Source organism: Gopherus evgoodei, chromosome 3 (assembly GCF_007399415.2).
Source record: "Gopherus evgoodei ecotype Sinaloan lineage chromosome 3, rGopEvg1_v1.p, whole genome shotgun sequence".
Lineage (NCBI taxonomy): Eukaryota > Metazoa > Chordata > Testudines > Testudinidae > Gopherus > Gopherus evgoodei.
Window position 1 is genome coordinate 52,210,445 of NC_044324.1, and position 25,871 is coordinate 52,236,315.

General features: G+C 39.0%; 1 protein-coding gene across 2 annotated transcripts in view; it reads right to left on the bottom strand.

The window, feature by feature from the left end:
• Positions 1-25,871, bottom strand: part of CSMD1 (CUB and Sushi multiple domains 1) — a 2,060,432-nt gene that overhangs the window by 1,035,036 nt on the left and 999,525 nt on the right. The window lies entirely within an intron of this gene.

Below are 25,871 nucleotides of genomic sequence, written 5' to 3' on the forward strand. Positions count from 1 at the left end.
AGAGGGTGATGAATGAAGCAGTTCACACACCTCAGAGCTACCATTGCAGGCTGTATTCAAGAGCTGTTCCCAGGGAAACAGAACATCTCGTTGAGATGAATGGCCCATCTCAAACCTCTCTGAACTTTCTCTGCTATAGATGGATGTGTGTAGTCCCTTCCCTATGCACTAGGCAGAGAACTGGAGTAAGAACTCTGCATCTCTACTCCCCTGCCCTTTCCTGACTCTATCTGATACATGCACTACTTACAACCCTATCTTTTTCTCACCTCTCTCTAACCTCTCCAAGCTTACAAGGAGCATGGAGTGGTTAGGAGGAAGATGGTACTGGTGTGTGAAGAGGGGGACTCAAAGCAGTTGGGTGGGAGGCTTGGAACAATCCTTTCTCTCATGGCCTCCCTCCATCCTGTCTTCCCCACTGTCATAAACAGACAGTTAAGGGTTAATAGAACAGGAGTAGTTCATGTCTCTTTTGGCTGTAAAGGGTTAACAAGTTCAGTGTGCCTGGCTGTCACCTGACCAGAGGACCAATCAGGGGACAGGATACTTTCAAATCTTGAGGGAGGGAAGTTTGTGTATGTGCTGTTAGTGTTTGGTTGTTGTTCTCTCTGGGTTCTGAGAGTGACCAGACGTGCAGCCAGGTTTCTCTCCAATCTCTCTGATACAGTCTCTTATATGTCCAGAATAGTAAGTACTAGGTAGATAAAGCAAGTTAGGCTTATGTTTGTTTTCTTTATTTGCAAATGTGTATTTGGCTGGAAGGAGTTCAAATTTGTATTTTGCTGAAAGGATTTTAATTTGTACTTGTATACTTAGGCTGGGAGGGTATTCCCAGTGTCTATAGCTGAAAGACCCTGTAATGTATTCCATCTTAAATTTACAAAGATAATTTTTACTGTTTTTTCTCTCTTTAATTAAAAGCTTTTCTTGTTTAAGAACCTGATTGTTTTTTTATTCTGGTGAGACCCCAGGGGACTGGGTCTGGATTCACCAGGGAATTGCTGGGGAGAAAGGAGGGAAGGGAGAGAGAAAGGTTAATTTCTCCCTGTGTTAGAATTACTTTCTCTCTCAGGGAGAGTCTGGGAGGGGGAGAGAGAAGGAAGGGGGAAGGTGAATTTTCCTCTCTGTTTTAAGATTCAATGAGTTTGAATCACAGTGATCTTCCAGGGTAACCCAGGGAGGGGAAGTCTGGGAGAGGCAATGGTGAGGGAAAGGGTTTATTTTCCTTGTGTTAAGATCCAGAGGGACTGGGTCTTGCGGGTCCCCAGGTAATGTTTTGGTGGGGGGACCGGAGTGTACCAGGCACTGGAATTCCTGGTTGGTGGCAGTGCTACAAGTACTAAGCTGGTAACTGAGTTTAGAGGAATTCATGCTGGTACCCCATCTTTTGGACGCTAAGGTTCAGAGTGGGGGATTATACCATGACACCTACCAAAAAATGTTTCCACAGACGCTGTGCTAGTCCATGCACTGTTCCTACGCCCCCTCCACGGCTCCTCAGCCTGCAGTTCCTGTGCCAGCATGTGCCTTTCCCTGGGGAATAGGGCCAACGAAGGGGAATTGGGATGTGCTAGAAAGGCAGAGAGATGGGAGACAAGCAGATGATGAAGGGGCAAAGAAACTAACATGAAGTAACCTCATTCTGTGGTTAGGATAATTATTGCCAAGAAGTCAGCGACAGTGGATTGAGAGAGCTAGGCTGTGGTATATGAGGACACAGAGATTATTAATTTTTAAATGAAGGAAATTAAATGCCTATTTGACTTGGCTAAGGCAGAGTTAAGGTTGCCCAATAGTACCTCATGCCCTTCCAGAAAGTGGGGAGTGGATAACTTAAACCTCTGAAAATGATGAAATAGAAAGTTAAGCTTTACACTCCCCAGGCAATGCAACTTTAATTCTGCAGCAATGTGTCCTGGTTTTAAGAGGTTCATGTTAGCAGCCTGGAAAGGCATGAGGTATCCCCCGGCAACCCTACCTCTGTAAATGAAGTTTTAGGGCACTCAATGGAAAAATGGATGTTATTTCTATATCTCTACCAGAACCATAAACTGACCCAATGGTTCCCCATATCACAGAAAGAGGCAAACATATCTGAACTGGCATAGAATATTAATACTTAATTTATTTTACTAGGCACAAATGTTTCACTGGTTTCAATGGGAGCATTTTCTTGTTCGGAACTTTAAAACAGAACTAGGAAACTAGAGATCTGGATTTAAGGTGGTTTTCTACTCTAAAAAGTATGTGCCCTCAGCTAGGGATCTCTGAGAAGTGACTAGCCAGATGGCATGCTTTTAGCAGCTGCTAGTCATGCTAGTCAGCCTAGAAAAAGAGATGCAAATGCATACTGAAGGAGTGGTTTGTGGGTATAAGCCTGATCCAGTTCCCATTGAAGTAAAAAGGCTATACAACAGTTATACTATTGTAAGAAAACTTTGATAAGTTGATATGACTAATAAAACCAAGTATTAATTAGGAATGGAATGAATCTTTTATTTTTCATTTTCCAAGTGTCACCATTAAAAGATAGTAAATACTAAATCTGAGCATAATGGAGGTAGGGGGATGCCAGCAAATGGGCAAAATGGTTGGGGAGCAGTTCAGGTATTCCAGGACAGGTGGTGGGAAGGAATGGAAAGGGTAATAGAGACAGGAAGGGTAATAGAAGGGAATCACCGCAGCAGCGTTAGGAAGGAATTGCAGCATGCTTTAAAGAGCTGTTGCTATGTGGCAACAACCATGGTAATTATTCAGTATTTAAGTTTGTTTTATGAATGCAAATATCTTGAAAAGTACCAAATTTGTGTACAGATCAAGCCCACAATGAATGAGTATCATATATTTATGGTATATAATGACAAAATACAATGAATAATTCTTATTTTAATCATTATATTTAAATCAGAAAGGGATTCATACTATACAAGACAGAGATACAGTAGATTTGGAAGCTGTTGCTGAAATGACAAACCTTGATGCCAAGATCAACAAACAAGAACAACAAAATAATAATAAACACCTTCTTGTGCTATTTCTGCCCTTTTAGGTCCTGGGTTTCACAACATTACTTTCTATAATAATTCTCATTTATATTTTGAAAATTCATATTGGAATCATATTACTGAGATGTTTTGATTAAAAGGCATGCAGTTTCAATGTACTGTATCCATGAACAGTTTGTTTCCATGGATATCTTACTGCCTACACAGTTCTAATATAAGTACATGATGGTTCATAAAGGAAAAGCTTTTAATACACAATGAGACCTCCCTGGTACAGTTTTGTGCACCTATACAGGTGTACACAACCATTCCTCTCTTCCTGCCCACCCCTGAATAGATACATAAAGACACCAAGTATTTGAGCCAATGAAATGATGGGAGGAAATGCAAGCCTGGAGATACACAGTGCTTGGCCCATTTATTGTAACCTAAGAATATCAATAATGAGAAGAAAAAAAAATCTGATGCTTGAAACACTATTGTGAATTCACCATGTCATATTTCAAATGGAAATAGACTATCTGCTTGTGTTTACAGAACTCTCCTAAGGAGAAAGTTCCTAAGGGCTAGAAAGGTATTCACCGAGCCCCCACTCTCATTTTATTTAAATCACTCTCAAAAAGCCACTTCTGCAGGATTACTTCAAGGGGTTACACATTGCAGAAAAAAAATAAACAAAGTGAAGCATTAAGACATATGTCAACCTAAATTGTGTCACTGAGTAATGATACATCTGTAGCCAAAGTCTTTCCTTGGCTCTACATTTCCTCATGTTTGCTATATCCTCACTTGTCTGTGAAGTCCACAGGTCAAGAAAGCACTTTGGCACATGCTTACATTTAAGCATGTGCTAAAGGGAGTTATGTGATTAACTGCTGTTCTGAATAAGTTTGATTTCCTGATCTGGGGCCTTAGTCCCTGATCCAACAAACACTTATGGATAATTTTACATGAGTGAGTAGGCCTTGTGTACATTTTTGCTGGAATATTTACAATATTTGACCACAGTGAATAGTAGGCAGCCAATTGACTGACTTGGTAAGCCTCATTAATAAGCTTAATATAAAGTAACTCATAAACCAGAAATATATATAGATGTGGCGTTTCTTTACCCAGGCCCACAGTTGCAAAACCTTGTCTTTTCCAGTTTTAACGGTACAATTTAAAAACTCAAATATAACTGTACTAATAAATACAAGTAAAACAGAGTGACAGTTTCACACTGCTTAGAACTAGTGGCATTTCTAATTAGGAGATAAAGAATTTATTACCATTGGAAAAATCACCATGAACTTGTTGGTAACTGCTACACTTGAATCACTTCCACTTTCTGTCAACTGCTGCCAAATTAGAGTTTCCCATCCACCCTGTTAGTTTTCCCATAATGAAAACATTTTTTTTTAATTTCACAGTAGGGAAGTGGAAGAGGAAGAGTAAAGAATATGAAGAGTGTTCAGTGCCATAATGAGGAAAGAAAGAAGAAAACATTTGGACATTTAAGTAGTAAGTTGCAGTAAAGTACATAAGAATAGAGACCAAATAACCCCTCCATCAGGTTAAATATTTTATATATGAAGTAAAATTGCATAAATGGCAGGTGCTGCTTTTGCTTATTTGGCCCTAAGTGACTCAAAAAAAAGAAACCATAGAGAAGCCAAAGTTCTAATTTTTGGCCAACTTCAGAGAGTATTGATATAAAGATTAAATTTTCTAAAAGAGAAGTGTCTTCAGTATAAAATGCCCATGAATATGAGACACTGGTAATAATGCAAAAAAGGCATTAAAATAATTAATTTGTTCATCTGTATGTTGCACAATAGATATAAAATATGGGTATCAGAGTAAAACAAAAAGAACTGGAGTGACAGTCCAGCTATTTTTTTTTTATCAGAATGCAGGAACTAAAGCTAAATACTTACTTAAGGAAATTAACTGTGCTCATGGACAGAACAGATTAGAGAAAGAATTTTTATAGTCCAAAAGCACACAGAAAGATCCTAAGACTTAATGAGAAATTAAATTAATTGCTTCATTTAATATATATTGTAATGATGGTGATAGTTCTTGCATAGTTTGCCAAAAGTTATTAAAATCAACAAACGAAAAGGTTTAAAGCCTTCTAGTGTAATGCAGTTTTCCTAACTATGAGATAATTAAATGTGCTAAACTCGCTTTTCTGATTGGCAGGGTAGATGTCTTCAAGGTTCTTCTATTCACTCTACAGATCAAAACTTCCTTTTCATATCCCTGGAAATTCTGTACATATGGGTATTGAAGAGGATATGTTAGCCCTATGTAAAGAGAGGGCCCTTGAGCAGAAATACCACATGATCTCAGGTGATCTGATCTACTTGTTACCCAACTTTATTGCTCAGCCATTTTGATTTTAAAGTTGTTCAAATGTTTACTTCTTAGATGGCCTACGTATTATTGTTTCCACATCATTCAGATCCACTGTATGGCACCAAGGAATATAATAGAAATAAGAGATGAAGACAGATCAGGAAAGAAGAAACAGATTTCTTAATTGTACAATTGACCTTCTCTATTGTATTTCTTTCCCCTTACTTGCTGGTCCAGCCTGTGTAAAATGAATGGCAAGTGCATATTAAATTATTCTGGTGGATAATCATTCAAACATCACCCAAAGTTGTTGCAGAGTGTAGAAGTCGTTATTAATCCTTCTCTTCTTCACAGTATAGGCTTATTTTCTGTGGTCTAGGTTAAGGGGGCAGACGTATAACCTGGAAATTTTCCAGGTTCACATTCTAAAGAGTGAAGCACTCAGGAACTACATTAAGTAGGGTTATTTGGTCTCTGAAAATGTTACTGGCAGCATTAAGTAATAGATCGACTAGTTGGAAGATAAATTTGGTAAAAAAGACCTCTCTCTGAAAGCTGGCCATAAACAGCCAGTAAAGGATTTTCCCTGACATTGTGTAAGGCTTTCATTACTTAAATCATATCCAAAAACTGGGTGACCATAGACTTTGTGATTTCCTAAAGCGATCCTGTGGCAGGAACCAGACATAGGCCCTGTGTTGTTGTCTCCCATACCCCCTCTCCAAGTAAAAATGACTGTGGCAGACTTAACCCTCATGATCAATTTATATTGTGGAAGCTGTTTTCACAACCCAAAGGGGATGGAATTTGTTTATTTTTATAATCAAAGCTGAGATTAGCCTTGATATTTAAAGATTCTCAAAGCTGACATGGCAGAGCATTTCATGGAACCCAAAACGTGGCTGGTATACCAGCCAATGCAAAATTCTATTTTATTTAATGTAGAGATAAGGTATTACTGTAGCATTTTCTAAACAGTATCTACATTAAAATAGTATTATGCCATTCCCCCTCCAAATATAAGCTCAGAGTGTTGCCTCACCACCACCATGAATACTTGCCACCCCAGAGACTAAGCACTTAGCTTAATGTGTTACATTTCACTTCTCAGAGGAATGCACTTTCATTATTATTATCTGTATTGCAGCATATCTCAGAGGACTGGTCAGGATTGGGCAGATAGTTTTGTGGTGAAGGCATCAGAGACCTGGTTTCAGCTCTACTACTAATTTCCTTTGTGATCTTGACCACACATCTAATCTTTCTGCACCTTAGTTTCTGCTGTGTAAAACAGGACTAATGCTACTCCTGTACCTCTCCAGAAGTTGTGAGGATGAGTTTACTAATGTTTTTGCAAGGTGCAGAGGTATTATGTGATAGGCGTCATAATAGGTATGACAGGAATACAGAGAACTAGGTGCTGTGGAAAAACACAGTAAGAAGCACTAGGACAGATCCTTGGTGTTAGGGTACTCAGACATCTCGATAAAATCGGGACTGTCCCGATATGTAGCTGTTTGTCCCGCATCCCCCTCCGCTGCCCTGCCCCCCCGTGTGTCCCGATATTTTCTTCCTCTCACCTGGTCACCCTACTTGGTGTAAACTGTTATGTCGCCACTGAAGTACAAATGTTTCTCAGAATACATTACAACCTGACGTATAGAGATATTTTTGGCACCATTCACATAGCTCACTCATGACGGCATCTTAAGGTTAACTGATAAAACTTATACACCACACTACACAATATGTTTTACACACACCACACACACACACACACCACACACACACCACACACCACACAGAAATCCTTTCTAGCTTCTAGTAAAGAGGCTTTAGAGGAAGCTTGGGGTCTATATCTGGGGAGGTGGTGGATAGTAGCATGATGGCAAATTTTTGCCTGAGATGTGGATGTATATAGAGAACAATTGATATGTCAATGAATGGTAAATAAAAGGTCAGTCAGCTCCCAAACCATGTTAAAACAGAACCTGTAGTTTGGGACCCAGGACCTCAGGTGACAGAAGATAAGACTTTGTGCCATGGTGAAATCCATTCTATAGGTTAATGGTTAAGGTTAGGAATGACAGCTTTCTAGTTCTGTAGCTTAAATCTGATATTCACTGAAGACAATATTTTGCAACTCTGATATTGAGTGGGATTATAAATTAGTCACACAAAAAAAGTTTGCAGAATATGGGTCTAAATGAGTCCTTTCATTCAAACTCATGACCTTTAGAGACTAGAGTTGCCAGGCATCCGGTTTTCAACTGGAATGCAAGGTCAAAAAGGGACCCCAGTGACTCCAGTTGGCAGCACAGCAGGGGCCCAGGGCTAAGGCAGGCTTCCTGCCTGCCCTAGATAAACGTGGCTCCTGGAAGCAGTTGCCAGGTCCTTGTGGCCCCTAGGTGCATGGACAGCAAAGGAGGTTCCGCGCACTGCCCCAGCCCAGGCCTGGCTCCACAGCTCCCATTGGCTGGGACACTGACCAATGGGAGCTGCGGAGGAGGCACCTGCAGTTGAGGGGGGTGGCACACAGAACCTCCCTGGCCATCCATGAGCCTAGGGGCTGCAGTGACCTGGACCTGCAGCAACCCCACACTCTGAAAGCACTCCCACTTCCTGAAACCACTCCCACACCCCAACCCCTTGCCCCAGCCCTAAGCCCCCTCCTGCACACAAAACCCACATCCCCAGCTGGAGCTCTCACCTTCCAGACCCCAATCCCGTGTCCCAGCCTAGAGTCCCCTCTTTCACCCTAAACCCCTCATCCCACCCCACAGCCAACACCCCCAGCCAGAGCCCTTACCCTCCTCTCACACTCCCACCCCCTACCCGAGCCCAGTGAAAGTGAGTTAGGGTGGGGGAGAACAAGTGATGGAGGTAGGGGGGATTGAGCAAGCAGGGGCATCAGAGAAGAGCAGGGTGGGACAGAGCCTCAAGGAAGGGGCAGAGTGGAGTCGGGGTGTTGGGTTTGGTGCCATTAGAAAGTTGGCAATTCTATTAGTGACATTCCAGAATCTGCCAAAACACGTAATTGCCACCTGGTTTTTAAAGTAACACAGAGATAACCAGCTATTTTCTGATTAGACACAACTTGTTTTTAAAGCATTCAATTCCCCTCATAGAAATGCACAGGATTCTACTTTCAGTTGTACTAGATTCTTGGTTTAGAGAAACAAATAGCACAAACAAATAAATATATCAACATACAACAGCTGACCCTAAAAGTGGGAGGTATATGGAGAAAGGAAAGAACTAATGACATATTACTTTGCCCAGGTATGGTAAGGTATTCAAGAGACCAGAACTGTATTACTAAATGCCGCAGTAAACGAGGCATAGTATGTTTATTAATGATTACATCTTGCAAAGACATCCTGTAATTGCAGTCCCAATTCATATTTCTTCTATATATAAATGGTGTTCATTAAGATGAATGGCTAAACTTTCATTGCCAATTTTTAAAAAGCCACTTCTAAAATTCACAAAATGATCTACTGGCTTTATTAGCAATCAGCATAGTGCTCCAGGAGCTATTTCAAAGATAAAAGCATAACCAACTCTCACCTTGTGCTCAGAGATTGAAGGACTGTAAATATGGAATAGCAAAATTAGAAGTCAAGATAATAGTAACACATTCCTTTACAATTAGCAATGCCAATCATGTGCCAGGCTCAGATAAATCAACTGATAGAGTAAAATGTGGATGTAGTCTTTGCTTACAGTCTCATAAGTGTTTTATATGAATAGACCATTAAGATTATGCAAAGGACTAATTGTAATGATAATTTAGTGTATGTATGCATATATGTAGGTAGGTAGATACATATGGAAAAAGGCCTTTGTCACTAAAAACATGTTACTGATTCCTCTCTGCAACAATATAACTGAGCCTTTATTATATTTTGAACAGAGTTAACTTGATATACATTGTGAATTGTATGTATGGGCTACTTATTTTTATTTTGGTGTCTTTCCACCATCTCCAAAAACAGTTCTTTTGGGGAAGAAAAAGAGAAAAAAAAAAGAGAAGAAATTGAACTACTGACTTACACAAGCCTCACAAAAGTCAATGGAAGAACAGGGATTAGAATTCAGGATTTCCCCTCTGCGCTAGCTGCCTAAATCAGGGGTTCTCAAACTGGGTGTTGGGACCACTCAGGGGTCTGACATGGGGGGTTGCAAGCTGTCAGCCTCCACCCCAAGCCCTGCTCTGCCACCAGCATTTCTAATGCTGTTAAATATATAAAAAAGTGTTTAATTTATAAGGAGCAGGGGAGATTGCACTTGTGTGAAAGGGATCACTAGTACAAAAGTTTGAGAAGCACTGGCCTAAACCATCTGCCTCTTACATGTGCCAGTATTAGAATTCAGGACATCCTCTCTCACCTCTGTGCTCAGTTTTACAGACTGTGCTGCATCTCAAATATGGGTAGACAGAAATTATTCAGATTCTCACACACAGATTTTGAAACAGAAAATAAAACCTACCTAGAATTTTTTGGATTAGATATAATCAAATAATTTTAGTTCAGATTAATAAAATTAATTTTAAAATTTAAGCTCATCATCTCCCAACTGTTGGGAAAGCCTCTCTCTCTTGCAGCATAAGGAAGGGGAAATTGATTTAAGAATTTGCATGGGATGTATGCTCTTAGTGCTAGTAACTTATGGACTCTTGTCAATGGTAGATTCACTGCAACTGTAAAAAGGTACCATGAGGAGATGGTCAGGAATACCTCTGTATTAGGTACAGTCTCCTTGGAAGAAGGGAGATATTGAAGCCTGTTGTAAATTTGTCCAGAGAATGAAGGAAACAGCAGAAGCGAGGACAGAGCAAAGGTAGATGTGGAGTAACTTAAGGGAAGGATGGTCTCTTTCCAAAAGAAGAAAACTGTAAGGTGCATTTATAGGTAGCATCTTTGGCTAGAAAGAAGGATGGCCAGACTGGGGAAAAAGAAGCAGCAGAACCAATGAGAGTGTAATGGGGATGAATTCAGCAGGAGTTGGAATTAAAGACATCCACATTATGGGATGGTGAGGTGTGCGCCCCTGATAGAGTTCATGAAAGTCTGAGAGGCCAGTTAGGTTCCATGGCATCACTTGAGGGAGGGCAGGACCAGGATTAACTGAGAGTGAAACCCAGCTGGGGAAGGGCTGGGCCAGGACTATAAAGCTAAGAGGCTGAAAGCAGAAGGGGACTGCAGGAAAAGAAGTCTGCAGTCACTCCCTAGAAGGAAGTTGGTTATCAGGAGGAAGTTCAGGGGGAGAATAAGCACTGGGATCCTGCTCTGCAGTAAGGAGTCTAGTAAGAGACTAGGAGCAGGTAAAGTAACCATGGCGAACAGAGTAGGCTTCTGTGATAAACCAGAAGCTGGCAAGAGAAGATAGAGAGGCTGGGTAGGAAGGAGACTAGGGAAACAGCAACAGGGCCTGGGACTGACCAGATCTGGACTGCTCATTGTAGGTTCCCTGGGCTGGGACCCAGTGCAGCTGGTGGACCCAGGTTCCCCTGCCAGCCACTGGTATAGTGACACAGTCTGCGGAGGGGCTGAACACTGACTAGAAAGAGCATTTGGACAGTTGTCATGTTGGACTTTGAAATCTCAGAAGGGGTAGACTAAATGGTGACCTGGCCAGAGGTCCAAATTACCAGAAGAAAGGCTATGCAGAGCAAGCAATGAGCAGCAAGCTGATAACCCCATTACAGATGGCTGCAGTGAGGTCAGAAGAATAAGTTCTCTACTGGTGAAGTATTCCAAAGTCAATGTATGGGGATGATTTGAGACCCCTCTTCTCTATCCATATTCAGTGTTTATTATCTTTATTCTGGCAAAATTTCAGTGACATCAGATCTTGGCTGAGAAAAATCTGAGTGAGGACCTCAGGCTTTGAATATGGTATGATTGCAGAGATATTAGAAAGTCAGTAGAAATCAGCTGGAGACTCTTCCATAGGTGGCAATAACCTTATCGATGCTCATTGAAAGAGAGAATCCCATTAACTGCAATGGCCTTTGAATCTGGCTCTGGAGGCATGGAAAAGCAGATTCTTAAGAGAAATCTACTGATGTAGGAGTGGGGAGAAGGAAGAGACTTGGGAATCTGGGTAAGGGCCACAAGATTCCAAACTGTAATTTCCTTCCTTTTGAATTTCTGCAGCACAGCTCCTGTCACTAGAATCCTGCCATGCTATCATGTGCATTATACATATTGTGTCTTGAAAAACCCTGAACCAAGATAAATTTTGCACTGCAGTACCGGGAGTATCCAAGGCCTTGTGGTCCCTCAAGACAGGAATTAAATGGCACTGAGTCATTCATTATATAATTATAATATGTTAATAATCACAACTCCCTACATAGTTACCAATAATCATTACTATATCACTAATGGTATTGTAGCACTGACTGAAGTCAAGCAATAGTTGACCTAATGGGTCTGTTCCTGAAATGAGAGTAGTAGTTGCCATGTATGCAAACAAAATGTGGTCCTACAGTGGTGCACCAGTGACCAAGAGCAGGGGAGGTGGCTGGTGAGTGACCCATAGCAAACTGACAAAAAACACTGGAATGGCATAAGCCCACAGTTATGTGAGTTTTCTGTTGTGACTTTTGAATGGAACTGATCGTCATTGTTTGCTGCGAGTTGCTGTAATCATACTTGCAGAGTATGTTTGCTGTGTAAACCAAAGGCTTCAGGTTTAGTAATTTGTCAGTTTCCCTAGATAACTAAATAATGTTGCCTCACTATGGCCCTGATGAAGGAAAGTACTTAATGTTCTGTCCTGTTTAACTATGTGAGTAGTCCCACATCAGTCAACAGGACCACCCTCATACTTAAATTTAAGCCCCTGCTTAAGTACCTTGCATTATTACTTTCACTGGGTATGGAGAATGCTGGAAATAATTGTTATGTGAAGAAAACTGGAAAAGTTTTAAGCTTGACAACTGCACTCTCTTACATCTTGCTCTCAAACTGCTTTACTTCCTGCCTGCACAAGAACTTGACAATTGTTGTTAATTAAAATAATATTCAAATCAATAGTTACACCAGAAATGAATTTGGCCTATAGTACCTTTTTTAATTAAATGATCAATAGCACTTCTCAAATATTACTGTCAAAAAGAATTCTGTGGCTACTACTGCAAGAGATAAACAAATGCAAGTATTAGATCTTGTGAAAATCAAAGTCCCTATTTCATGACTAACTTGCATGCAGCTGTAATGATTAAACACAAATGTCTGAGAAAGTATATTCAATGGAGCAGTTCTATAATCTGTGGCCCAGGCATGTCTTGAGAAGGTCCCACCAGACAACCTAATTAAAAGTTACGACTTCATTTAAAATTTTATCAATTAGGGAGTTAACTTTTAAATCTTTAAAAGTTATGTCAGTTTTCCCCAGTTACTAGCCACTTCACACCCTAAAAATAGGTCATAGCAGCAGAATAACCGTGCTGAAATTCAGCGCACAGATGTATTAAATAATTAACCATTTATTATAAATATCATTAACACACATAGACAGACAGACAGATAGAGCAGTGCGTGTCCCTTTCTACCAGAAGCATTTTCATGTTTTCCAGAGCAAAACTTCAAACACAAATACTTTGGAGTGTCTGCTGCATTTAAACGTACTGTTGGCAGGGCGAAGGAAGAGGAGGGACAAAACAAAAAAGAAAACTCTACAGCATATAGTTTTTATCAGTACCCGAGAGATCCCCTTTTTTTTTATCAAAAATCACAGTGTTTACCTTTGGAATCCATTTGCATTTATTTATAGCTGCTTTCATTTGTTTTCTCCTTTCTGAAACCAAAGTGGTGGATCTAAAGACATTCATTCACATTGGATGACTTGAAGTGCCGACAACACACAAAAGAGAATTCAGTTTCATTAAATTATTTTATCAACGACACTGTAGGTTCTTGCCTGAATAATTTTTTGCCAATAGCCAAAGAAAATGATTTTTCAGAATAAGTTGGGCATGAACGCCAAGAAGAGGTTGACAGAAACTCATTTCCTCAACTAAACGATCAACGAGATTTGTAGGAAACAGTTTACAGATTTTTAACTGCGTATAATCGAACATATGACTAAATTATAATGTTTGATTATTAGCTTTTTCTATTTTACAAAAAATTACAGCCATAAACACTGTAATTTAATCCAGAAATTCAGAAAAAGTCCTGCTTTGGATAGCTTTGGCCCTTTACAATAAGATTCCTGCCTCTGTATGACAAACGCCCATTTCCATACCAAAAACATCACACTTTGCTTTGTTCACCATCTACTGAATTGGACATATGGAGCGGGTGAACTTCTTGCTCAAGAGGCCTAATTTTACTTAGATGATAAACTCCTTCAGACAAGACTGCCTTTTTATTATTTGTTTGCATGTGATTGGGCTCCCTAGATGCAACTATAGTACAAATAATAAATAATTATCCCTTCCATTTCACATGTATGTATTCAGGTAGTCTTGGGGAGATGGAAAAAGGCACAAGCATAGACTGTGCAGTATAACCCTCCTTTTACCTAGCCCACATCCTCCATGGGGTCCAAATTCTTGGCTTGCATGGAGTCAGAAGAGTAAGGATGGGGCCAACCATCCTTTTCTGAATGGTTCCCCCGTCTCAAACACCTATAAGTTAGTGAAGGCAACTGGCCTTCATCTCCTCAGTGTAGAGCCCCACGACTGAGTGGGTTTTGTGCTCAGTCAGTGGTTGGGAAGCTCTGGTGGCATGCCTTTTGTGGATGCTGTGATATTTCTGGACTGAGGGAGCTGAACCCCTCACAAGCATCTCCTGCCGTGTGTCTGTTCGATTCCATGATCCTGGGAGACCATCAATGCCAACTGGCAGAGTCCTCCTTCCCCCATGTCAGGCCTGGACAATCATTGCTTCAGTACACTCTTGTCATATCTCAAAGGTGTCATGTAAGGTATCATAAGCAAACTGGTGACAAGTTGGTCCTGAAAATCACTATGTGATCTATGTACTGACTGTGTACCGAGTTACAGATATGTACTGGAAATACGGACTTAAAATGTGTTTGGGAGCAGAACATGAACCCAACCCACATAGACAAAGGAATGTGTATTTATCTGTCTGACTGGAATGGTTACAGGCAAACGACAGTAGAAGTACATTTGCATATAAGGTAAACAAAGCCATCAAGATAAACAAGTGGGGAAGAAGACCATTTAACAATCAAGCTGAGGGACAGTATCTGCACCCCAGGAAGACTTCTAGTCTCTGGAAGCAGGACAATGGACTTTGAGTAAAAAGGGGAACAAAAATATATTTTTATTATAAATCACCGAGAGGACAAGAGGGCACAGCACCCTTTGGGCTTATGAAAGTGGGATCCTCTTGGCCTGAGAGCGAAGTGCTGCTGGAAACTTGATGTATATAAGAAACCTGCTTAGACAAAGACCTTAACTTACTGAAATTAAGTTTTAGTAACTAGAAAATGTGTTTTTGTTTGCTTGTAACCATACCTGTCTCTTTTATTCTTGCTAAGTATCCTTAAAGCTCTATTTCTTGTTAATAAACTGATTTTTGTTTCATTACAAAACTATCTCAGCGCTGTGTGTTAAGTGGAGTGCAAGTCCTCAGCTAAACCAACAATCTTGTGTGTGCACTGTTTTTTTTGGAGGCAATGAACTTGTTCATTTCTCAAGGACAGGGCTTTGCAGAGAAATGTCTCTGGAGGAACTGGTGAATTGGGGGTCACTGACTGTTACCTTGAAGGCAAGTGTTGGTCTGACAGAGTACTGAAGTGTTTGCTAGCAAGTTAGACAGGCTGGTTGTCAGGGAACTGACACATAACTTAGAAACAGCAAAACTCTCACTCGATGAGGCAGTGGCTTACGATTCTGGATGTCCTGAACAAGTTGTCATAGACTCCACTAACAGATGGAAGACCAAGGAGGAAAACACTGGAGGTATACTAACCTCTGCAGGGGACCAAGGGTTTGATTAGTCATTCATGCAGGGATTAAAGACAGCAATTATTCAGACTCTCTCCTTTTTTAATGATTATGTTTTATCTGCAACTGCTTTCTGGGTTTTCCTAAGTAGCTGCTTATTGTGAGATTATATGTTCAAAATGTAACTCTCCAATAGCTGTTGTCTTATTGTATAAACTAGATGAGCTTCTTCCTCCCAAAACACTGGCAACAGCATTTAGAAATGGGGTCCAGATATGAGAATATAATTGGTTGTTCATGTGAGGGTCCAACCATTACTCTGAGGAGAATGTGCACTTTTAGGGTTTTAACCTGAATTGTGTTTCCTTAAGGTTGGCCACATGAGAGTGAATGTTAGCCTGATGCAGTGTATAATCACATAGACTATTCTGCTGTACTAACAGTAAAACTGTTGATCAGGCATGATTGATACATAGATTATTTATTTATTACCTTATGGTCTCTTGCCTTTTCCCATCTCAAACAGAGAAAAGAAGTGCACAAGACGATACATCTTATGTTCATTAGTAGACTGGTTAAATTTAACTTGCAGCATTATCATGGCTAATAATGCTTTGCAGACTTACAAGAGTAAACTGTAGCCTTGATGTGCAAATACATTATTTTGGCTCTTAGTTGTTGATAATAGTTGTAACCCAGTACATGAATTAACAGTTCTGGCATTATTTCAATTCACTTTTGTCCTGTGGTCAAATTCACTGGTTAAAACAAAGCTTCAGGCATCTGAATCACTTTTCAATTCTATAATATTGAAAAAAATATGCATATGTGAAGGGGGTATGATTTAAATCCAAAAAGCTGGATTATCAAACCAGCCATCAGTAAGAATATTTCTTTTGAAGAAAAAGGGAGGTAAATATGGAAAAAAAAACATAGCTTGCTTCTGCGGGTAGAAAAAAACCCATGTGATTTACTATCGAGTAGTAATGTGTTTCCTTCACAAGTAGTTATATGGTGATTTCACACAAGATGCATTATGGAATACTTCTGTGTAAAATCCACTCCTTTCCTCTTAAGTGCTTTCCAATTAAATGTATATGAATGTTAATTGAAGAAATGTGGCTCCTTTATTTAAAAAAACTAAGTCCCATTAACATAAGACTAAATCATTTTAGGCAGAAAACATTAAACAAAGAGGTGAATGACATAGCTTTATTTAATGCTACAAAGTTATGAAACAGCAGATGTTAAGTTTAGCAATGAGCTAAGTCTAAACAAGAAAACAATTTTGTGTTACAGCAACCTCTTTGATATGTTGTGTAATAAGTGTTGAGATCAAATGTTCAATAATAACTAAAATAAGGAATGTCAAAAACTATAATATGTTATATGGGAAACTGTCTTTTTGAATGAAGTCATAAGTGCCTTTAAGTGGAAGATTTTGATAAGTTCTTAACCAACAACTTAAATTAAAAAAACTAAGATGTCTGTTGTAATATCAAGCAGAACTCTAAACAAAACTGAGATGATAAAAGGCCAATTTTCATTTCATTTAGTTTCCTTCCATTATGTAAAAGTGAGCATGGCCTGCTTTTCCTCATACAGTTTTGTCAGTCCAGGTTAACTATTACGTTTTCTATGGATTCACACTGGCTTAAAAGTGGTGTAAATTAAGGAGAGTCAGACCCATCGTACCAAAGATAAATAAGTATATCAGGAACTGCCAATACAGCTCAAACATTTGACACTCATTTTCTAATTACTCAAACAAATTATTTATTGGCCAAGATGGCCAATAAATAATAATAATAATTTGCAAAGAAAAATAAATACATTGCTGGCAAATAGGCTAAAAGAAAAATATATGTAAAATTCCTATGAGATGGGATTTTTTTAAAGGATACAATAAAAGATTAAATAAGGAAATGCCGGAAAAGATATGAAATTTAACAGCTTTTCAATATACTTTGTACCAGGAAATCCTTAAAAAGTACTAAACATTGATGAGATTTGTACACAGATGACCCACGAAAGCTGCTGTTTGTTGCTGTAATGGCACAATGTAGCCAGAAACCCATTGGATGCAGTTACACGCTTGGGGGAATTTTTAGGTGGCAATATTATGCCACTGCCTCCTATTATAAGAGGCATATCTAGAAAAAAAGGGGGCATAGCTGGGATATCTTTAAAGTCTAAAACTCCAGGCCTTCGACAATACCAGCCATCATTGCTCTCCTTCCCCTATTCCTGACCGTGGTCCTGTACTGAACGTAGTTTAGCTAGACAAGATAGAATCCAAGGCATGGATTTGAAGACAATAATGACAAAAAACTGAAGGAGGTTTGCTTTGGCTTTTACACATGCCCATTTCTGCAATGGAATGCTGGATCCACAGTATCTGAAAAAAGAAAGTCTAGACTATTCAATCATGTATCAAAAGAGGGTTTGCTTATTCCTGTACTTTTATATGAAGAATTTCATGTAATAGAACAGGTTATTTCCCCTTCTTCCCAGAACAAAAATGACCTTAGTGTCAAATGAACACTTTATTAGAAATTCAGCAACAAGCAAGCAATCTTCAGTGCATACTGGCTAGGCAGTGACTGGTTTCATAGAATAGTAATATACCTCAACATCATTTGCTATTGCTCATACTGTCACTTCAGATTCCATAAAAGCAAAAATCTTTGCAACCTGGGTACTCATACCAGTACATATTTTGGTGATAAAAAGGTATACACATCTTCATGTGCATTACTAAGAAAAAATATTAATTTCAATATCCACGACAAGTAACTACTGTTGCAGAGGTTTAACAAAATGATGAAACATTGGGAATGAGTAGGACACACATTGTTTAGAAATTCCTGCAAACTTTAATACAGTCAGTTTCCTGATACAGAAGTGCCTATCACCCCTAGAGCTAGTACCAAGAGGCCCCACCCTCCAAAAGAACACTTTGTTTCAACTGCCATTCTTGCAACCTCCCTCTTAACTTTTAGCCCATGGGTTAGGGTATTCACCTGGGATGTGGGAATCCCCTGATTCAGGTTCTCCCTCCACATGATGGGGAGAAGGGATTTAAATAGGGATCTGCCACTTCACAGGTGTGTGTTCTAATCAGTGGGCTATGGGATATTTTGATGTGGGGTTCCCTCAATCTTTCCAGTTGAAGCTCCCCCCGCCCATGGATAAATAGTCACTGAAGCAGGAGAACTAGATTCTGGGTCTCTCGCAATGTAGGTGAGTGCTCTAACCACCAGGCTATCGAGCCATTTTATGCTTGTGCGCCCTCTCTCTGTCCCAAATGACTCTTTGGATAACTAATTAAAGTGCAACAGCTTCAACAGGAAAGACTGAGGGAACCCCTTCCCCATTCCACATCAGAATATTCCATAGCCCAGTGGTTAGATTACTCAGGTGAGAGGTGGCAAATCCTTATTCAACTCCGTTTTCCCACTCAGATAGAATGGGGTACTTGAAGCAGGAATCTCCCACATCCCAGGTGAATACCCCAACTACTGCACTACAAGTTATGAGGGAATTCCTCCCTCTCATCCCCCATCCCATGCTGTTTTGTGTGAACTTGCCTGAGGGGCCCAATGTAGTAGCCATGGTAATAGGATATCTATGCAACTGGCCCCACATGAGACTTCGGTGGCCGGACACCTGTCTTTCCTTGCTTTGTGAATCACCCTGGAGCCTACATGGTAGATAGATGCCCAGATGTTTAGAAGAAGACAGCAGTGCACATGCTCACAGGCAGAAATATAGGTGTCTCGGGAACTCTGACTGCAAAAACTTAGGCACTGACTGAGCATAGGTGCCTATAGGGTTCGGTAGGAGTTTTGTGCATCACAGTGGTAATAAAACTGGGACTTCAGTGCCTAAAATAGGGATGTAGGTGTCAAACTCCTTTTTTGCATCCAGGCCTTAGTCTCTCAGTATCTCACCTCCCCATATGCAAATAGAGATAACAGTTTTTCTCTACCTAGTAGAGGTGTTTTGGTTTAGATATAGTAAAAAGCACGAGACACTCAGGGTATGCCTTCACTGCAATTAGACACCTGTGGCTGGCCTGTTACTCAGGATTGCAGGCCTGTAGCTAAGAGGCTGTTTAACTGTAGTGTAGACATTCAGGCTTGGGCTGCAGCCCAACCTCCACATTGCAGGATCCTAGAACCTGGCCTCCTGCCTGAGCCTAAATTTTGACACTGAAATTAAACAGCCCCTTAGGCCAAGCCCCACGTGCCTCAGTCAGCTGGCATGGGCCAGTCATGGGTTTTTAATTGCAGTGTACACATACCTTCAGATACTATAGTAATGAGGGTCAAGATAGCCAGAATGCAAATGGAAGTTGAGGGTGTATATCATTGAAAACATTCAGCACCTTTCAGTATGGAACTTCCACTCCCTAAGTGCAGAAACATGTTTTCCTTAGCTCAACTGTAAGGCTTTAACATGTAAACATACTTTTGCTGGATTTAAAATTACAGCACATTTTGTTCCATGAACATATGCCATCTGACATGCTGGAAACCCATCCGTAAACACCATACCATCATGACAACAGGAACTTCTAATTGCTTCCAATAACTTTTATTTTATTGTTTATGTCTGTGAGGTAACGACTAGGGGGGATACCATGCATTTTGTGAGGGCAGGGCATTTATATCACACTTGTAATGCCAAATAGAAGAGAGCTGAACTAAATATTTGTAGAAGCGACCATCATCTTTTGAATGAACATAGCACATTATGGTCATTCATTCTTCACTAAAATAGGAAGTATTCCGGTCAGATGTTGATCAGCTGATCAACATTAAAGGCAAGATTGTGATTAGCCCAACACATCTGCACATGGAAGTAATGGGGCAAGCATAGGGCACTTCCTTACTCACCCGTGTGGCCGCCTGGCATTGCCAGTGTGTACACAAGGACAGGAGGAAAGCAGAACACACACACAGGTAGACTGGGATGGAAATATTCTTAGATCCAGCTGGTGATGTGCCAGCCAGCACTGCTGAGACAGTGTGGAGGGGGAAGTAATCTGCTAGTGCTATGGGTCAACAGGAGATCACTTCTCATGTGAAGCAACGGGTAAACAAAAGAGAAAGTATCATCACTCTTAAAAACACACTTCCTTTCTTGAACTACTCCAGGGTGGTGCAGCTATGAATCACCTCTTACACAGAGCCCCAGGAAAGTCGTAATCTAGCCCTCCGTTTGCTGAACTACGAGTCCTCATTGCTATCATGTCCTCCTTTATGGTTTGTTTCTTCTTACTTTCCTTTTCAATGTTCTCCATTTATTTATTTTTTTGCCTCTCATTTGAATATTGTTGGTTCTTAAAAATATTCTACCCAAGTTACAAAGAGATGTAATCTACACTGCATAAATTATGTGTTTTTATGTATAGTGACTTCTTCACTAGTACACAAGTTCTATGTGCTATTTTTTTAAATTGTGAAACTTGCATTATGTGGAAAACAACAGAATGTAACTCAGAAACCAAATTTCCCATTGCAGAATCAAACTGTAATGGCTGCACAAATCAGCCTTAAGGTGCTATAGAAATCAGTCGGTTCTGGTCATTGCTAGTCTGAGCTGCAGTAAATTATTCATTTCCAATTGCCTATCAATATAGCTCAGAGTACACAAAACAGTTTCTTTAGAAAGAAGCAAGACCAAATTATGGCTCAACCAGTTTCTGATACTGTACAGCTTCACTGTTAGCGAGATTCTCTGAAATTGACAATATCCATCATTACAGAAAATGAATTAATCTGCACTGCAGTTCTGTTTTTCAGCAATTTAGTAATAATGTGTCAGTCGTGAAAGGTCTGAATATGAATCAGGGCTTCAGAATAGAAATGCAAACATTTACAGTTTCTTTAACCACTCTGCCTATTATCATGATCTCTCTGAAATGCAAGCAGCAGTCTGACAAGTGGAAGGAAAAATATTACAACATGATAGAACAGTTCACTATATAGAAGACATTGTTTAACTACCACTAAGTAACTACCCAAAGAGATAAATAAGCCCCACACAAAACTGCAGAAGCAGAATTTCTTTTTAGGAATCTAAATCTGTCAAACTGGTTCTTTCTAAAATATCCTTGAGGTAGCACGGCAACTAATTAGCATGAATATTATACAAAAAATATATGTGGCCATCCCGATATTAGTCAGCATCTTTACTCTCTTAGGATTCAGTTGAACAACGCTGCTGTTCATCTGTTTTACTTTCTGACACTTTCTAAAAGATACTTGGCTAAGCAATTTGTCATTTACTAAAACATTATTCCACTCTGAACAGAGTAACAGTAGGGCTATAGACTTAGAAAACCTGTAGGTAAAAAGGAAAAGACTCCCAATTGACTTCAGTGGGACCATAATTTTAATTTTTTATCCAGCTCAGGTTTAGGGTAAGGTTTGGAGGACTGATCTGAGGCCAAATTGGGCCTTGATTTTGAGTTTGGAGTTCATGATGCCAAATCTCATGAAGTGTAGTCACAATATTTAACCTATATAAACACAAACTGAAAATGGACCTTTCTTGTTTGGTTCTGCGCCAGAACCAAAACCCTATGGCTAAATTCACCAAACCGGGATTAGAATCTGCTCATCACACTCTTGCCTAGAAATACAAAAGAATAAATAAATGGATGAAAATTTGACATAACTCTAATAAAAGCAGTCACAAAGGTGGACATGGAAGCCCAGTACTGAACTGAGGTATACATGGTGGAGTGGAATAGCCCATACAGTGATGCTGTTCTGTGGATGCAGTGGACCTGATTTGATAATCAGGGATCTTTCCTGCACACTGAATGCTCATTGTACTCTATATACAATGGTTTCTTTAATTAGCCTCATCTTAATCTGAAATCCTTTGTCTCACGTGAAAACTGTTAGTCAACACTTTCTTGAGGTCAAGTTAATATTTCACATCTTGAAAAAATATATTGACTAAGTATCATGTTAATAAGTAATCTGCTTTAGAAAAAAAAGAGCTGAAAGAAAATGTGCTCTCTCATTACAAGGATTACAATTGACTGAATATGGGAGTTTTCTTAGAATTGCTTTTATGTAGAAGATGAAACTATGAACTTCCCAGTTCTTGTTCATGAAAGAAATGTTCACTAGACGTGTCAGAATTAAATGAATTTCAAGAAAAAATAATAATAAAAACTGACTGCTAAAATCTTCAAAATGTTCTTTATAAACCATGCTGCAGTTAAAATAAAATGCCCATAACCAGCTTTCTGGTTGATCCAGCTACTGTATTCTCATAGTGCTGACTTAGACTAGAATTATTAGCTACCTTGATTAATAGTAGAATGTTTGTGGATATCAATTTTGTAGATAAAAAGGGTCATTTTAAAAAGTGATTGCTGAGACAGTATTAGGAAGAGAATAAATACTAGTTTGAACCACTAGTTCAAGATTTGTGCAGAAAGATAGTCTATGTTATTGGTGGCTGGTTGTTATAGACACTGGGACGGTAAAGAACAGAATTGGAATATTAGAGATGAAGTTACAAAAGAAAAAATACGCTTCACATCTGATATTTACAAAGAAATTCTAGTGACACTGATACTAGAAATCACTCTGCTTAGTTTGATTTTTATCTATTATTACAAGAGTTAAATTGGGACATTTATTAATAAATTAACATGTTATATAAAATTAAAACCATCTCTTCTGCTCTGTTAACTCTGTATTGTCTTGGCTTCCATGTGCAGACTGATTTTCATGGCAAAATGCATTCAAAAATAAAGATAAATCCTTTTTCTTAACATAAAAAAGCTAAACTTTCAGTGCATATTGCCTCTTGCACTAAAAAAGAAAACAACCCTAAATTCAATTTTTAAATAGATAAATTGCACTTGGTTACCCAGGGTATCCCTGTGTCTCAGCCTATGTTTTATCACTGAAGTTGTGATTTATATTCTCATCACTTCCACAAGCACTCGAAAGAGCTTCAACTTGATGCAGCTGCTGTGTAGGTCAGACGCATTCTGTTTCTAGTAACATGTTGAGAATAAAAATTCTTATTTTTTCATTAATTTTTCATACAATGTTTTTCAAGATTTACTTTCTCTGCTTCTTCCTAAGCTTTTGGATTTTGCACAGCTATTGAAATTAGTAGAGCTTACTACTCCCAATAAAGTGTTCAATGAACACAGACTTCTAACTGATCAGAATATTGGCTCCATGCTTGCAAATTCAGCACAGGAAGCTAAATATGAACAGGGAATTTTAAAATAACCCCAGAAACACGGAGAGATGAACTTCTGAACAGGTAAAAAAAATGCATACCATACCATACATGTTTAATTTATTCTTCTTTTTAAAAATACACTTGATACAACCACAGTAAACCATACTTCATGACTGCCAAAAAAAATAAAATTAAAATTTAATTCACCAAAGACAGGAAATTCCAAAATTGTAGTCAAAACATTTCCAAAGCAAGGTTAACTCAAATACAATGTACTTATAATACACACTTTACATGACTGTTCCTGCAGTCACCTATAGTAAATATTTCTAAACCACCTAAGTGACTTGGGAACCTAAGCCACAGTTGCATAGGAGCTTTTGAAAATATTTCCCTTAATGATGTATTTATTTTTATGTATGTGTTCTCATTAAGCAATCAACATTTCTCACAGTTATTATACAGTGCTATCTGATATACTTCAGTTGTTTCCTATTTTAATGATAGAGACTGCTGCAACAGCTCATAAAAAGGTGTGTAAAATACTAGCTTTTAATAATGATCTCTGTAAGTATAACCATAATAATACTGTGAAGTAACACTACCTTTCTTTAACTTCTGCTTAAACGTACAAAGTCAAGGAATGCAATCAACTTTAATGTAACAAGAAGAGAGGAAATTTTGTTTATTTGACTGCATGAGCTATGTTTAAACTTTCAAATCAAATCACATCACTGAACAATCCATTTATTTGAAATAAAATAAATACTGAATTCTAGCAAATTCTCATTTGATTCAAGAAAGTATACACTGCACAAAGTTGTGAGTGGTGCATACTGCCCATTTGTAGGCAGAGCACCTTTCTTAGTTTTGCCTTGTGCAGAGGAGCCCGCCCATATTTTGAGACATAAGAATATAGGCATAAGAATATATACTCCTTCAGAATTTATCCTGTTTAGAGCTAGAGGCCTGCCTGACAGGTAAACACTTTGAAATTGACCCCTCCTCCCAAAAAAATATAGCCATACTCAGTCTCATGAAGAAATAACCACTTCCTATACAAGTGATATGGGGAAAAAATCAGATTAAAAAAAGAGAGAACCTGGTTCTGTGAACTTCATTCCATCCCCTCCAGCTACTTTAATCATATCCCAGTTTCTGTTAGTGCAGTCCAGTTGCTAATTACAAAATGGTGGAGCAGGAGTATTAGTCTTGCTCATAGCAGGAGGTTACCAGTAGGGTGGGCATTTAACCACAGATTTTTGCATCCAAAGGGCGCATAACGTTAGTTTCTGTTATCAGGACAACAATTCATAGACGCTAAGGCCAGAAAGACAAAGTGAGTGAGGTAATCTCTTTTTGGACCAACTTCTGTTGCTGAGAGAGAGAGCCATCAGCCGAACCTGCGGACGCAGCAGGTAAACAAACTGGCCCGGCATGCCAGGGACTTTCCCTGCACAAGTGTCAGAACAAGTTGGGAACCACTGCTCAGGACCATTAAGTTTGGTTTTCAATAAATCGTAGAACACTGGGTAAGTTCCAATGAAGTAGAAAAAAGCTAATATTATGCCAATATTTAAAAAGAGTAAATTGGATGACCTAGGTAATTATAAGCCTGTCAGCAAATAATAGAAAAGCTGATATGGTGCTTGATGTATACAGAATTAAAGAAGGGTAAAATCACATCTAGGAACAAAGAATGCAGCCCATATTAATACAATTGGAGATCTAACCTAGGAAGCAGTGACTTTGAAAAGAATTTGGGGTGCAATGCTATGGCCAAAAAGGAATAATGCAATCCTTACATGAATAAACAGGGGAATCTCAAGAAGGAGAGGCAATATTTATCTTTATATTTGCCACTGGTGTGACTTTTACTGGAATACTATCTCCGGTTCTGTTGCCCACAATTCCAAAAATATGTTGAAAAATTGGACAGGGTTCTCGGAAGAGCCACAAAAATGATTGAAAATTGGACAACATGTCTTATAGTGAGGCACTGCAGGTTAATGTATTTAGCTTATCAGAATGCATATTATGGGGTGACTTGATTACAAGTTTATAAATCTCTGTATGGGAAAGAAAAATAATGATAATATAGGGGTCTTCAATCTAGCAGATAAAGGTATAAAATGATCCAGATGCTGGAAGTTACAGCTGGACAAATTCAGACTCAAAATAATTAGCAAATGTTAACAGTAAGTATAATTAACCATTGAAACAAAATTACCAAGGATGGTGCTGCATTCTCGATCACTGGAAATTTTTAAATTAAGATTGGATTTTTTTTCTAAAATATATGCTTTAGTTCTAATAAGAATTAATTGAGGGAAGTTCTCTGCCTTGTGTTATACAGG